Consider the following 12,046-nt stretch of genomic DNA (forward strand, 5'->3'; position numbering starts at 1 on the left):
TATAAGAGAGTGTCAGTATTACAAGAGAGTGTCAGTAGTATAATGAATTAGAATGTCAGTATTATAAGAGTGTCAGTATTATGAATGAGAGTGTCAGTAGTATAATGAATAAGTGTCAGTATTATAAGAGAGTGTCAGTATTATAAGAGAGTGTCAGTATTATGAATGAGAGTGTCAGTATTATAAGAGAGTGTCAGTATTATAAGAGAGTGTCAGTACTATAAGAGAGTGTCAGTATAGTGAAGAGAGTGTCAGTATAGTGAAGAGAGTGTCAGTATTATAAGAGAGTGTCAGTACTATAAGAGAGTGTCAGTATAGTGAAGAGAGTGTCAGTATAGTGAAGAGAGTGTCAGTATTATAAGAGAGTATCAGTATAGTGAAGAGAGTGTCAGTATAATGAAGAGAGTGTCAGTATTATAAGAGAGTATCAGTATAGTGAAGAGAATGTCAGTATAGTGAAGAGAGTGTCAGTATTATAAGAGAGTGTCAGTACTATAAGAGAGTGTCAGTACTATAAGAGAGTGTCAGTATAGTGAAGAGAGTGTCAGTATAGTGAAGAGAGTGTCAGTATTATAAGAGAGTGTCAGTATAGTGAAGAGAATGTCAGTATAGTGAAGAGAGTGTCAGTATTATAAGAGAGTGTCAGTATAATGAAGAGAGTGTCAGTATATTGAAGAGAGTGTCAGTATTATAAGAGAGTGTCAGTATAATGAAGAGAGTGTCAGTATTATAAGAGAGTGTCAGTATATTGAAGAGAGTGTCAGTATTATAAGAGAGTGTCAGTATAATGAAGAGAGTGTCAGTATTATAAGAGAGTGTCAGTATATTGAAGAGAGTGTCAGTATTATAAGAGAGTGTCAGTATATTGAAGAGAGTGTCAGTATTATAAGAGAGTGTCAGTATAGTGAAGAGAATGTCAGTATAATGAAGAGAGTGTCAGTATTATAAGAGAGTGTCAGTATAATGAAGAGAGTGTCAGTATTATAAGAGAGTGTCAGTATAGTGAAGAGAGTGTCAGTATTATAAGAGAGTGTCAGTATAATGAAGAGAGTGTCAGTATTATAAGAGAGTGTCAGTATAATGAAGAGAGTGTCAGTATTATAAGAGAGTGTCAGTACTGTGAAAAGAGTGTCAGTATTACAAGAGAGTGTCAGTAGTATAATGAATAAGAGTGTCAGTATTATAAGAGAGTGTCAGTATTATGAATGAGAGTGTCAGTATAGTGAAGAGAGTGTCAGTATTATAAGAGAAGAAGATGAAGAGAGTGTCAGTATTATAAGAGAGTGTCAGTATAGTGAAGAGAGTGTCAGTATTATAAGAGAAGAAGATGAAGAGAGTGTCAGCTCCAGCCCATTCCCCGCAGTATCAGTGAGAGGGTCGGCGCTCCCAGCCCATTTGGTGTATGAGGAGGAGTGTGAGCTCTTCTCTGCCAGTGGATTCGCTCCCAGCCCCCACTTCTCTATCTGTCAGTCTGTTTGGCAGTTGCGGCGGGTCGGACCCCCCTCATTCGCTCTTATCCAGCGGCGGAGGCTGAGACTGGAGACCCCAGACGGGCTGCGACCCCTCCCCTCACTCAGCGGCACCTGAAGAAGAAGCGACAGGAGCAGATGGGGGAATTAGAAGCTGCTGCGCCCCCTCATTGTCAGCCCTGAGCCCCTCACTCCTCATTCAGCGCATTCTCTGGCAGAGCCAACAGCTCCAGGACAATGTCACCCCCTGACAGTCGCTCCTTCTGCTGCTGCTGCTGCTACTGACAGTTTCACCATCCCAACTGCCACCCGCACCCACTTACTCCTCATCTAACGGAGAGACATGGGAGACTCCAGCTCTGCTTCATGACTTGCCATTCTCAGCTTTCAACTTGCTGCTCCAACTCTGCTCCAGGTAGGCTGCTCCACCCTCCCCTGCCCAATATTTATATTTATATCTGCCCAAAGTCTTATTATTTACATCAACCTGCCAGTCTGGTAGTGTTTATTATGCTGCTGTTAGGGTGCCACTCTATCATATGGGTGCAGTCTGTTTATTACAAGGGTGCCCCCTGCTCCATTGAGCTTGTGTCTGTTAAATGCCAGTGTGCCCCCTTATTCTACTGGGGTTTTGTGCAGTTTATTTAATGCCAGTGTGCCCCCTTATCCTACTGGGGTTTTGTGCAGTTTATTTAATGCCAGTGTGCCACCTTATCCTACTGGGGTTTTGGGCAGTTTATTTAATGCCAGTGTGCCCCCTTATCCTACTTGAGTTTTGGCCACTTTATTTAATGCCAGTGTGCCACCTTATCCTACTTGACTTTTGTGCAGTTTATTTAATGCCAGTGTGCCACTTTATCCTACTGGGGTTTTGTGTAATTTATTTAATGCCAGTGTGCCACCTTATCCTACTGGGGTTTTGTGCAGTTTATTTAATGCCAGTGTGCCCCCTTATCCTACTGGGGTTTTGTGCAGTTTATTTAATGCCAGTGTGCCACCTTATCCTACTGGGGTTTTGTGCAGTTTATTTAATGCCAGTGTGCCCCCTTATCCTACTGGGGTTTTGTGCAGTTTATTTAATGCCAGTGTGCCCCCTTATCCTACTGGGGTTTTGTGCAGTTTATTTAATGCCAGTGTGCCCCCTTATCCTACTGGGGTTTTGTGCAGTTTATTTAATGCCAGTGTGCCACCTTATCCTACTTGACTTTTGTGCAGTTTATTTAATGCCAGTGTGCCACCTTATTCTACTTGACTTTTGTGCAGTTTATTTAATGCCAGTGTGCCACCTTATTCTACTGGGGTTTTGTGCAGTTTATTTAATGCCCGTGTGCCACCTTATCCTACTGGGGTTTTGGGCAGTTTATTTAATGCCAGTGTGCCCCCTTATCCTACTGGGGTTTTGTGCAGTTTATTTAATGCCAGTGTGCCACCTTATTCTACTGGGGTTTTGTGCAGTTTATTTAATGCCAGTGTGCCCCCTTATCCTACTGGGGTTTTGTGCAGTTTATTTAATGCCAGTGTGCCACCTTATTCTACTGGGGTTTTGTGCAGTTTATTTAATGCCCGTGTGCCACCTTATCCTACTTGAGTTTTGTGCAGTTTATTTAATGCCAGTGTGCCCCCTTATCCTACTGGGGTTTTGTGCAGTTTATTTAATGCCAGTGTGCCACCTTATTCTACTGGGGTTTTGTGCAGTTTATTTAATGCCCGTGTGCCACCTTATCCTACTTGAGTTTTGTGCAGTTTATTTAATGCCAGTGTGCCCCCTTATCCTACTGGGGTTTTGTGCAGTTTATTTAATGCCAGTGTGCCACCTTATTCTACTGGGGTTTTGTGCAGTTTATTTAATGCCAGTGTGCCACCTTATTCTACTGGGGTTTTGTGCAGTTTATTTAATGCCAGTGTGCCACCTTATCCTACTGGGGGTTTGGGCAGTTTATTTAATGCCAGTGTGCCACCTTATCCTACTTGACTTTTGTGCAGTTTATTTAATGCCAGTGTGCCACCTTATCCTACTTGACTTTTGTGCAGTTTATTTAATGCCAGTGTGTCACCTTATCCTACTTGACTTTTGTGCAGTTTATTTAATGCCAGTGTGCCACCTTATTCTACTGGGGTTTTGTGCAGTTTATATAATGCCAATGTGCCACCTTATCCTACTTGGCTTTTGTGCAGTTTATATAATGCCAGTGTGCCACATAGACATGTTGGTGCATTAAGTGCCAGGGCACATTTAATAAATGCCAGTGTGCCTCTTGTTTCTAATAGAATTCTGTTTGTATATTAAATACAAATGCTTCTGCAGTTCTCTGGGGATCTGCTTAATCCTTGTGTGCCACCCTGCTGCCCCTGACTATGTGGGGGGACTACTAAAAGCTACAGTGTCATTGCCCTAATTGGGAATATGCTATTGTGCCACCTTACCCTGCTGGGGCTGTTTGGAGTTTGCGTAATACCTATATGCCCCATTTGGAGGTTCTATTAAATTGAATTAAACCAGTGTAATATGTTGCTGGTAATATTTTAGTGCCACTGGCAGAGCTGTGAGTAGAGGGACGGTGGCTCATTCTCACCCCGACGGGTCGTGGTTTAACCATCAATCAGCTTTTGTTTTGCATGAGAAGCAAAGCCCCATAATTCAGCCTGATGACTGGGTTTCTCATAACCACAAGCGTTTAACACATCATTTTAACGTATTACCTCTCAACTGGCGTGAAACACGCTCCGTGCCTCTCGCCTCTTCATCCTATTGATCTGGGCACTGGGGATCGGACTCTGAGCTGAGAATTTCTCTTTCCCCCCCTCTCTCTCTCTCTTTAATGTGTTGAGTGGATTAGAAGAAAGGCGCTTCTATTCCATCTGCTGATAAACCTTTATCGGTAATGGGGTTTCTGTTATTTATACCATTGTCTACTCTACTTTATATTCCATCAGTTCCCCTTCTCATTGCTTTCATTTAAATCCCCTTTTCCCTGCTATATATATATATTTTTTTTTACTATTTTACCTTCTGTTCTCATTCATCCTTCTTCTTCTTGCCTCTGTTGTTTACCCCAGATCCCCCTCCTCCTATGTCAATAGCAAGGTATTTTTTTTCCTGAAATATGGATAAGGATTAGACAAAAAGGACATATTTGTGCCTAAAATCCCCTGGCAGCGCTTGGCAGAGATGGGTTTCTAGTTCCGGAGACAGATCTATGGCTGCAGGGTTAGGAGGAAGGCAAATCCCATGGATGAATTTATAGCTGGACAATTAAACCTGCGTGTTCTGATCTCCTAATTAGAAGCTTGAAAAGAATATTCCAACTGTGTTACCCCCATGAATGATTTATAGGAAGAGGGGGGGTTATCACTTTAATTCGGCATCTGAGGGACATTAGAGAGTGATCTTTCCACCCACTAGAGAGTCATTGGCCTCCCAGTCAGAGAAGCCACCTTAGCAAAGTAGACAAATTGAGCCCGTTAGCTGATTAATCCCTTTGCATTTTCTACGAAATAGTCAAATTAACGTTTTTAATAAGAATCTGTTCCTTTCTGTCTATGCATTGTGTCCTTGCGTTGTTATAATCAACCCAATAACCCAAGTACAAGGCAGTTTGGTGCAAGACATTAGGGTTCTGCTCTCAATCCATCACGCTTGGTGGGAGCGCGCTTTATCCGGCGCCTGTAAAGCTGATTGCGTTGACATTGTGCGGCCGGTCGGGCTCCCTCTTTGTAATTATTGCCACGGAAAAGTTATTTACTGAGAGCGCAGGTTTTGTGTCCATCAATATGAAGACGTTACAGCGAATCGCCACTGTAAAACGCCTACCGCAAAGACCCATTTTTGGGGGATGATCACAAGGATGAAGAAGCCATCTGTTGCCAGGTTCCTCTGGACTTATATATCCTTTAATGATAAATGCTTAGGGCAGAATTACAAAAAATTATAATGGGCTACATGGGTTCTACTAAATGCCAGTGTGCCACCTTGACGCCCAACTAGGGTGATGTGAAGCCCATGTGCTACAGGCTGATGCAGACTATTTGGTGAGGGGGTGCTACTTTCTCCTGCTTGGGCTCTTAGGGTCTACTAAACGCCAGTTTTATGTGGTGCCCATAAAATGCCAGGTTCTGTGTGGTCTACTGCCCTACTAAGGCTCTATCACATGCCAATGTGCAACTTTGCCCTAATGAGGTTGTGATGGGTTTGTTAAATGTTATGGGCTTTGTTTGGGGTCTACTAATTGGCATTGTGCTACTTGGCCCATGTTGGGGGTGAATGCCCCACTATAGCAGTGTGGGGTCTTCTAAACACTGTGGTGTCTAGTGCTGGGGTTTTGGATGGTCCGTTAAATGCCAAGGTGCCACCCAGGGTGTTGTAAAGCCCACGTATTACCTTGATATACTGTTGCAGTTTGTTCAGTGCCAGGGTGCTTTGTTGCCCTGCTTGGGCTCTATCGGGTCTACTAAATGCCAGTGTGCCACCTTGATGCCCAACTAGGGTGATGTGAAGCCCATGTGCTACAGGCTAATGCAGTCTATTTGTTGGGGGGTTGTGCTACGTTGTCCTGCTTGGGCTTTGTGGGGTCTACTAAATGCCAGTTTTATGTGGTGCCCATGATATGCCAGGTTCTGTGTGGTCTACTGCCCTACTAAGGCTCTACTACATGCCAATGTGCAATGTTGCCCTAATGAGGTTGTGAGGGGTCTGTTAAATGTTATGGTGCTACTTTGCTTTGCTTGGGGGTCTACTAATTGGCATTGTGCTACCTGGCCCTGTTGGGGGTAAGTGCCCCACTAGGGCAGTGTGGGGTCTTCTAAAAACTGTGGTGTCTCTTAAGTGTTGGGGTTTTGGATGATGCATTAAATACCAGTGTGCCACCTTGATATCCTGGAACAAGTGCGTTTTACTTAATCTCATGGTCTCACCATGGTCCAATGGGTGGGATCTATTAAATGCCATTTTTTCCATTTTGCCTCAGTGGCGTGAGTTAAATGCTATTGTGTGACACTTAAATCCTGCTAGGGTCTAATAAATGCCCAGCCTCATTAGGTCTCTGTGTGTTCTATTAAATGCCAGTGTAATATTTAGACTGCCTGGTAAGATGTTAGTGCCACCCTTCCCTAGTAGAGATATGTGTCCCATATTGTACTTCTGGGGTTGTGAGGGGTCGGTTTCAGCTATGGTGCCACTCAGTTCTGGTGTTAATTCTATGTAAGGACCTGCTCAGGAGTTTCTAATGAAGGCATCAACTAGGGTCAGATTAAAACCCATTTAACCACGGAAGGAACCCTACAGAGATATGAGAAGATTCCATGAAGAGAGTGTCCTGGATGGAATCAAACCCCAGGATCTCATGCAACAAGGCACCGTGCAATACTAACATGGAAATATTCTGATTGTCTCTGAACGCACAGAGCCAGGAATGCTGCTCGCCAACCTTATCAGCCTAAACACTTATTTACTTACAATGTGCCCACTCCCACCCGCTCCCATTGCTGTGTAATTAGAAGCTGTGCCGCGCATGCCGGGGACAGGCTGTGACAAATGGCAGGGAAAATATTAATCCACCAGGTTTTACAAGATTACATTTACACTTACGTTGCCTCGACCTGTCTCACCGCAGTGAGTCTGTTTGAAATGTTGGACAATTTTCCATTCTCTCTCCCTGTGCTCGAATTTATGGGATCTTTCCAATGTATTTTTGCTTAGAAAGATACATAAAATATTCCGTTTTCTGGCATTAGGGAAAAGGGTGTACTTAGCGCAGATCAGGGCACCCTCTACCCTTTGAGAATCTGCATCTGGACCAAGGCAAAGACAAGGTGGTCTTCATGGGAAGGGTTTGTAGGAGGTAGGGTATGTAAGGTATGACTGATGCCTACAGTATACTACACTATAAGAAACCTAAATGTTGTAAATCTAAGCATAACTGTACATGAAATTCCCTTTCCACCATCACTTTAGGCTGTTAACTTGGGTTGAAGGACCACATAATCTTAAAGACATGAGCTGTCATTCGTGGTCCAACAGAACTCTAAGATCTCCACTTTGCTGTTGGTAAGGGCTTCCGAACACAGTAATTCTCATCTCTCCAGACACCTTGTTGAACGTCAAGGCCTCTTAGAGAAATAGCTTTGCCCATCAAATGTCCGCTTGGATGTTCCCTGATGTGTTTTGTCCCTGGCGTCTTGATTGTTTCATCAGAGGCTTTCAAAATCCATTGCTCTATAAACAAACTCTTGACATTGTCACATTGAATGGGGGCGTTCAGAGGAAACAAGGCCCCCTGACTTGACTTCAGTGTCTGGATGCGCCTTGGAAAAAAAATGAAATCGAGTCGATGGGAAGAGGGAACAATATGTTGTTTTCTAAATCTCTCACAGGGGTTGTTTGCCGGTTGTTCGGAAAGCGACTTCTTGGATCATAACCAAGTCATATTATATTGCCTTACTGTCACCATCATACTCTATTAACTTCATCTTGCCCTACTGTCTTCACCATTATACCCTAATGATTTTATCTTGCTCCACTGTCACTATCTTACCCTACTGACTTCATCTTGCTCTACTGTCTTCACCATTATACCCTAATGATTTCAACTTGCTCCACTGTCACTATCTTACCCTACTGACTTCATCTTGCTCTACTGTCTACATCTTACACCACAGTCAACATTATACCCTAATGATTTCATATTGCTCCACCGTCACTATCTTACCCTACTGACTTCATTTTACCCTACTGTTTACATCTTACACCACAGTCAACATCACCATCACTATTTTCCCTACTGACTTCATCTTACCCTACAGACACCATTATACCCGAATGATTTCATCTTGCTCCACCATCACTATCTTACCCTACCGACTTCATCTTGCCCTACTGTCTACATCTTACACCACAGTCAACATTATACCCTAATGATTTCATCTTGCTCCACCATCACTATCTTACCCTACTGACTTCATCTTGCCCTACTGTCTACATCTTACACCACAGTCAACATTATACCCAAATGATTTAATCTTGCTCCACCATCACTATCTTACCCTACTGACTTCATCTTGCCCTACTGACTTCATCTTGCTCTACCATCACTATCTTACCCTACTGACTTCATCTTACCCCACAGACACCATTATGCCCTACTGACTTCCTCTTGCCCTAATGATTTCATCTTGCTCTACTGTCACTATCTTACCCTACTGACTTCCTCTTGCTCTACCATCACTATCTTACCATACTGACTTCATTTTGCCCAACTGTCTACATATTACACCTCAGTCAACATTATACCCTAATGATTTCATCTTGCTCCACCGTCAGTATCTTACCCTACTGACTTCATTTTGCCCAACTGTCTACATCTTACACCACAGTCATCTTGCCCTACTGACTTCATCTTGCTCTACCATCACTATCTTACCCTACTGACTTCATCTTACCCCACAGACACCATTATGCCCTACTGACTTCCTCTTGCCCTAATGATTTCATCTTGCTCTGCCCTCACTATCTTACTCTACTGACTTCATCTTGCCCTAATGATTTCATCTTGCTCTACCGTCACTATCTTACCCTACTGACTTCATTTTGCCCTACTGTCACTATCTTATACTACTGTCTCCATCATGCCCTGTTGATCTCCATCATCCCCCACAATCACCATCATGCCCTATTGGCTTCATCTTTCCCTACAGTCACCATCATGACCTATTAACTTCATCTTGCCCTACCATCTCCATCATGCCCTACTGTCTTCATCAAGCCCTATCGACTTCATCTTCCTCTACTGTTACCATCATGCCCTCTATAAACATCCTGCTCTACTTTCTTCTGGGGATCCCAGGGATTGAAGAGAATGGTAGGGGGAATCTTAACTGAAGTGGATGGGGCTGGAAGGAGGGCATATGTAGTTGTTAAAGAGAGAGTACTTAAGGGAGGTATGGTTGTCCTATAAATATTTCCGTTGGTTTTTGTTTACTTACGGGATCCCAATAAGCTGCCATTCTAAGCCATTCTGCCTCCTTGCCCAGGTCAAGTGCATAGAAGTAAGTGGGGGGGGGGGGGGGTCACCAAATTGCTTAGAATCACCCCCATACAAAGAGCCTAAGGATTTCATCCACTGTCACAGATTGATGTACAGGATCATACATTTTGCTACAGTCACTACACAGGAGGGTTTGAAATTCACTATTAGGCTGTGAAATGAGGACAAACATAACTTCTTTGCGAGTGAAACAATGTATCAGCTCCTTCCCATATGTTTAAATATACAGAGAGAAGGAATGTTCTGGGCACACAATAAGCTATACCCTCATACTGTACTGTCTAAGGGAATCAATATGGCACCTCCTCCTCCCATATGTATAAATACAAATATACAGAGAAGGAATGTTCTGGGCACACAATAAGCTATACCTCATACTGTACTGTCTAAGGGAATCAATATGGCACCTCCTCCTCCCATATGTATAAATACAAATATACAGAGAAGGAATGTTCTGGGCACACAATAAGCTATACCCTCATACGGTACTGTCTAAGGGAATCAATATGGCACCTCCTCCTCCCATATGTATAAATACAAATATACAGAGAAGGAATGTTCTGGGCACACAATAAGCTATACCCTCATACTGTACTGTCTAAGGGAATCAATATGGCACCTCCTCCTACCATATGTATAAATACAAATATACAGAGAAGGAATGTTCTGGGCACACAATAAGCTATACCCTCATATTGTACTGTCCAAAGGAAACAATAAGGCAATTATAGATGCACACAGAGACTACTGGGGATGAGCATTCTGAGTAGTTATGCTACCAATATAGTATAATCATGATTATACCATTATCACAACACAAGTCAAAGACAAAACAGATGCTTCCGGGAATGGGCAAAAATAAAGGAAGATAAGGTTCGTCAAGATCCAAAATTATATCATTAACAGGAACTGATAAAACTGATGTATTTCCTAAGTCTGATGTATTTCCTAAATCTGAGGTTATCGCCTTGGCAACTATTCTGCATGTCAGCATTAACCACCAGTAGCCTGTGCTCACCCATGAGCAGAAATATCTATACACATGCCTAGTAGGAGATACTATGCACGTAGTTAAAAATTATATAATTTAAATATATAATATTAATATTTAAGGATTGGGAGAAGTTAGTAAAACAGTTAATTCGCATGATAATGTTTCTAAGGGAATCAATATGGCACCTCCTCCCATATATATATAAATACAAATATACAGAGAAGGAATGTTCTGGGCACACAATAAGCTATACCCTCATATTGTACTGTCTAAGGGAATCAATATGGCACCTCCTCCTCCCATATGTATAAATACAAATATACAGAGAAGGAATGTTCTGGGCACACAATAAGCTATACCCTCATACTGTACTGTCTAAGGGAATCAATATGGCACCTCCTCCTCCCATATGTATAAATACAAATATACAGAGAAGGAATGTTCTGGGCAACCAATAAGCTATACCCTCATACTGTACTGTCTAAGGGAATCAATATGGCACCTCCTCCCATATGTATAAATACAAATATACAGAGAAGGAATGTTCTGGGCACACAATAAGCTATACCCTCATACTGTACTGTCTAAGGGAATCAATATGGCACCTCCTCCTCCCATATGTATAAATACAAATATACAGAGAAGGAATGTTCTGGGCACACAATAAGCTATACCCTCATACTGTACTGTCTAAGGGAATCAATATGGCACCTCCTCCTCCCATATGTATAAATACAAATATACAGAGAAGGAATGTTCTGGGCACACAATAGGTTGTTATATAATGGCTGTGAATGCTTGCTCTGTTATTAGGGGGTACAAGGAATATATAACTGCTGCCCATGACAACTGAGGGCTAACAGCTGAAGTTATGAATACTGCAGTGCCCTTTCCCCTTGCAGCATGTCTTTACCATTCCTGTACTTGAGAATTTATGGAAGAGCTGGGAGCCAAGTTGGCTAGCACTCAAACGCGCTCGGCAAATTAATATTGTAATGGTTTCTAGGTAAAGATTTATTCGCTGCGCCGCTTTTATCTCCGGAGATCTTGTTCCCTTCAAAAACAAAAATCTTCCAAACAAAGATTGGGAGCCACTGCCAGGGGTTGAAATTAACCCATCAGCTCAGCCTTGGCACCAGTCACTTCCAGGGCAAAACAGCAAAGACTTAATAGATTGCAAGCTCCCAAGCCAATATCTGCCATACTTCGTCTATTCCAGTCAATGCGAGGGTGAGACCTGTGGCATATTAATTTCAAATGTCTTAATTATACCTCTAACTCATTTCAGAACCATCCATGTCCATAATAGGGTTAATCCCTGCAGAACTGGCACTTACTGCACAGACTAGAAACAAGATTTTATTTAATTAATTCTCATAAAATTGAAGGATTAGCTGTAAAAAAACATTTTGTACTTTAAATACCACTGCACCTGCTTTGCACCTAAAAATACCTCCTCCAGCTCCCTGAAACTAATTAGTTCAACTTTACCAGGTGTAAAGCAAATTGTATTCCAGTATTGGGGATAATCTGTCACTCGTCCA

At 42.4% G+C, this 12,046-nt stretch overlaps 1 protein-coding gene across 1 annotated transcript in view; it reads left to right on the forward strand.

The window, feature by feature from the left end:
• Positions 1–1,815: 1,815 nt before the first annotated feature.
• chrm2.L (cholinergic receptor, muscarinic 2 L homeolog) overlaps positions 1,816–12,046 on the forward strand; it is an 81,811-nt gene continuing 71,580 nt past the window's right edge. The window contains exon 1 of the mRNA XM_018240861.2: positions 1,816–1,884. The gene's annotated coding sequence lies outside the window, so the exon portion shown is untranslated. The remainder of the gene's footprint in view (positions 1,885–12,046) is intronic.

Source organism: Xenopus laevis, chromosome 3L, assembly GCF_017654675.1.
Source record: "Xenopus laevis strain J_2021 chromosome 3L, Xenopus_laevis_v10.1, whole genome shotgun sequence".
Taxonomy (NCBI): Eukaryota; Metazoa; Chordata; class Amphibia; order Anura; family Pipidae; genus Xenopus; species Xenopus laevis.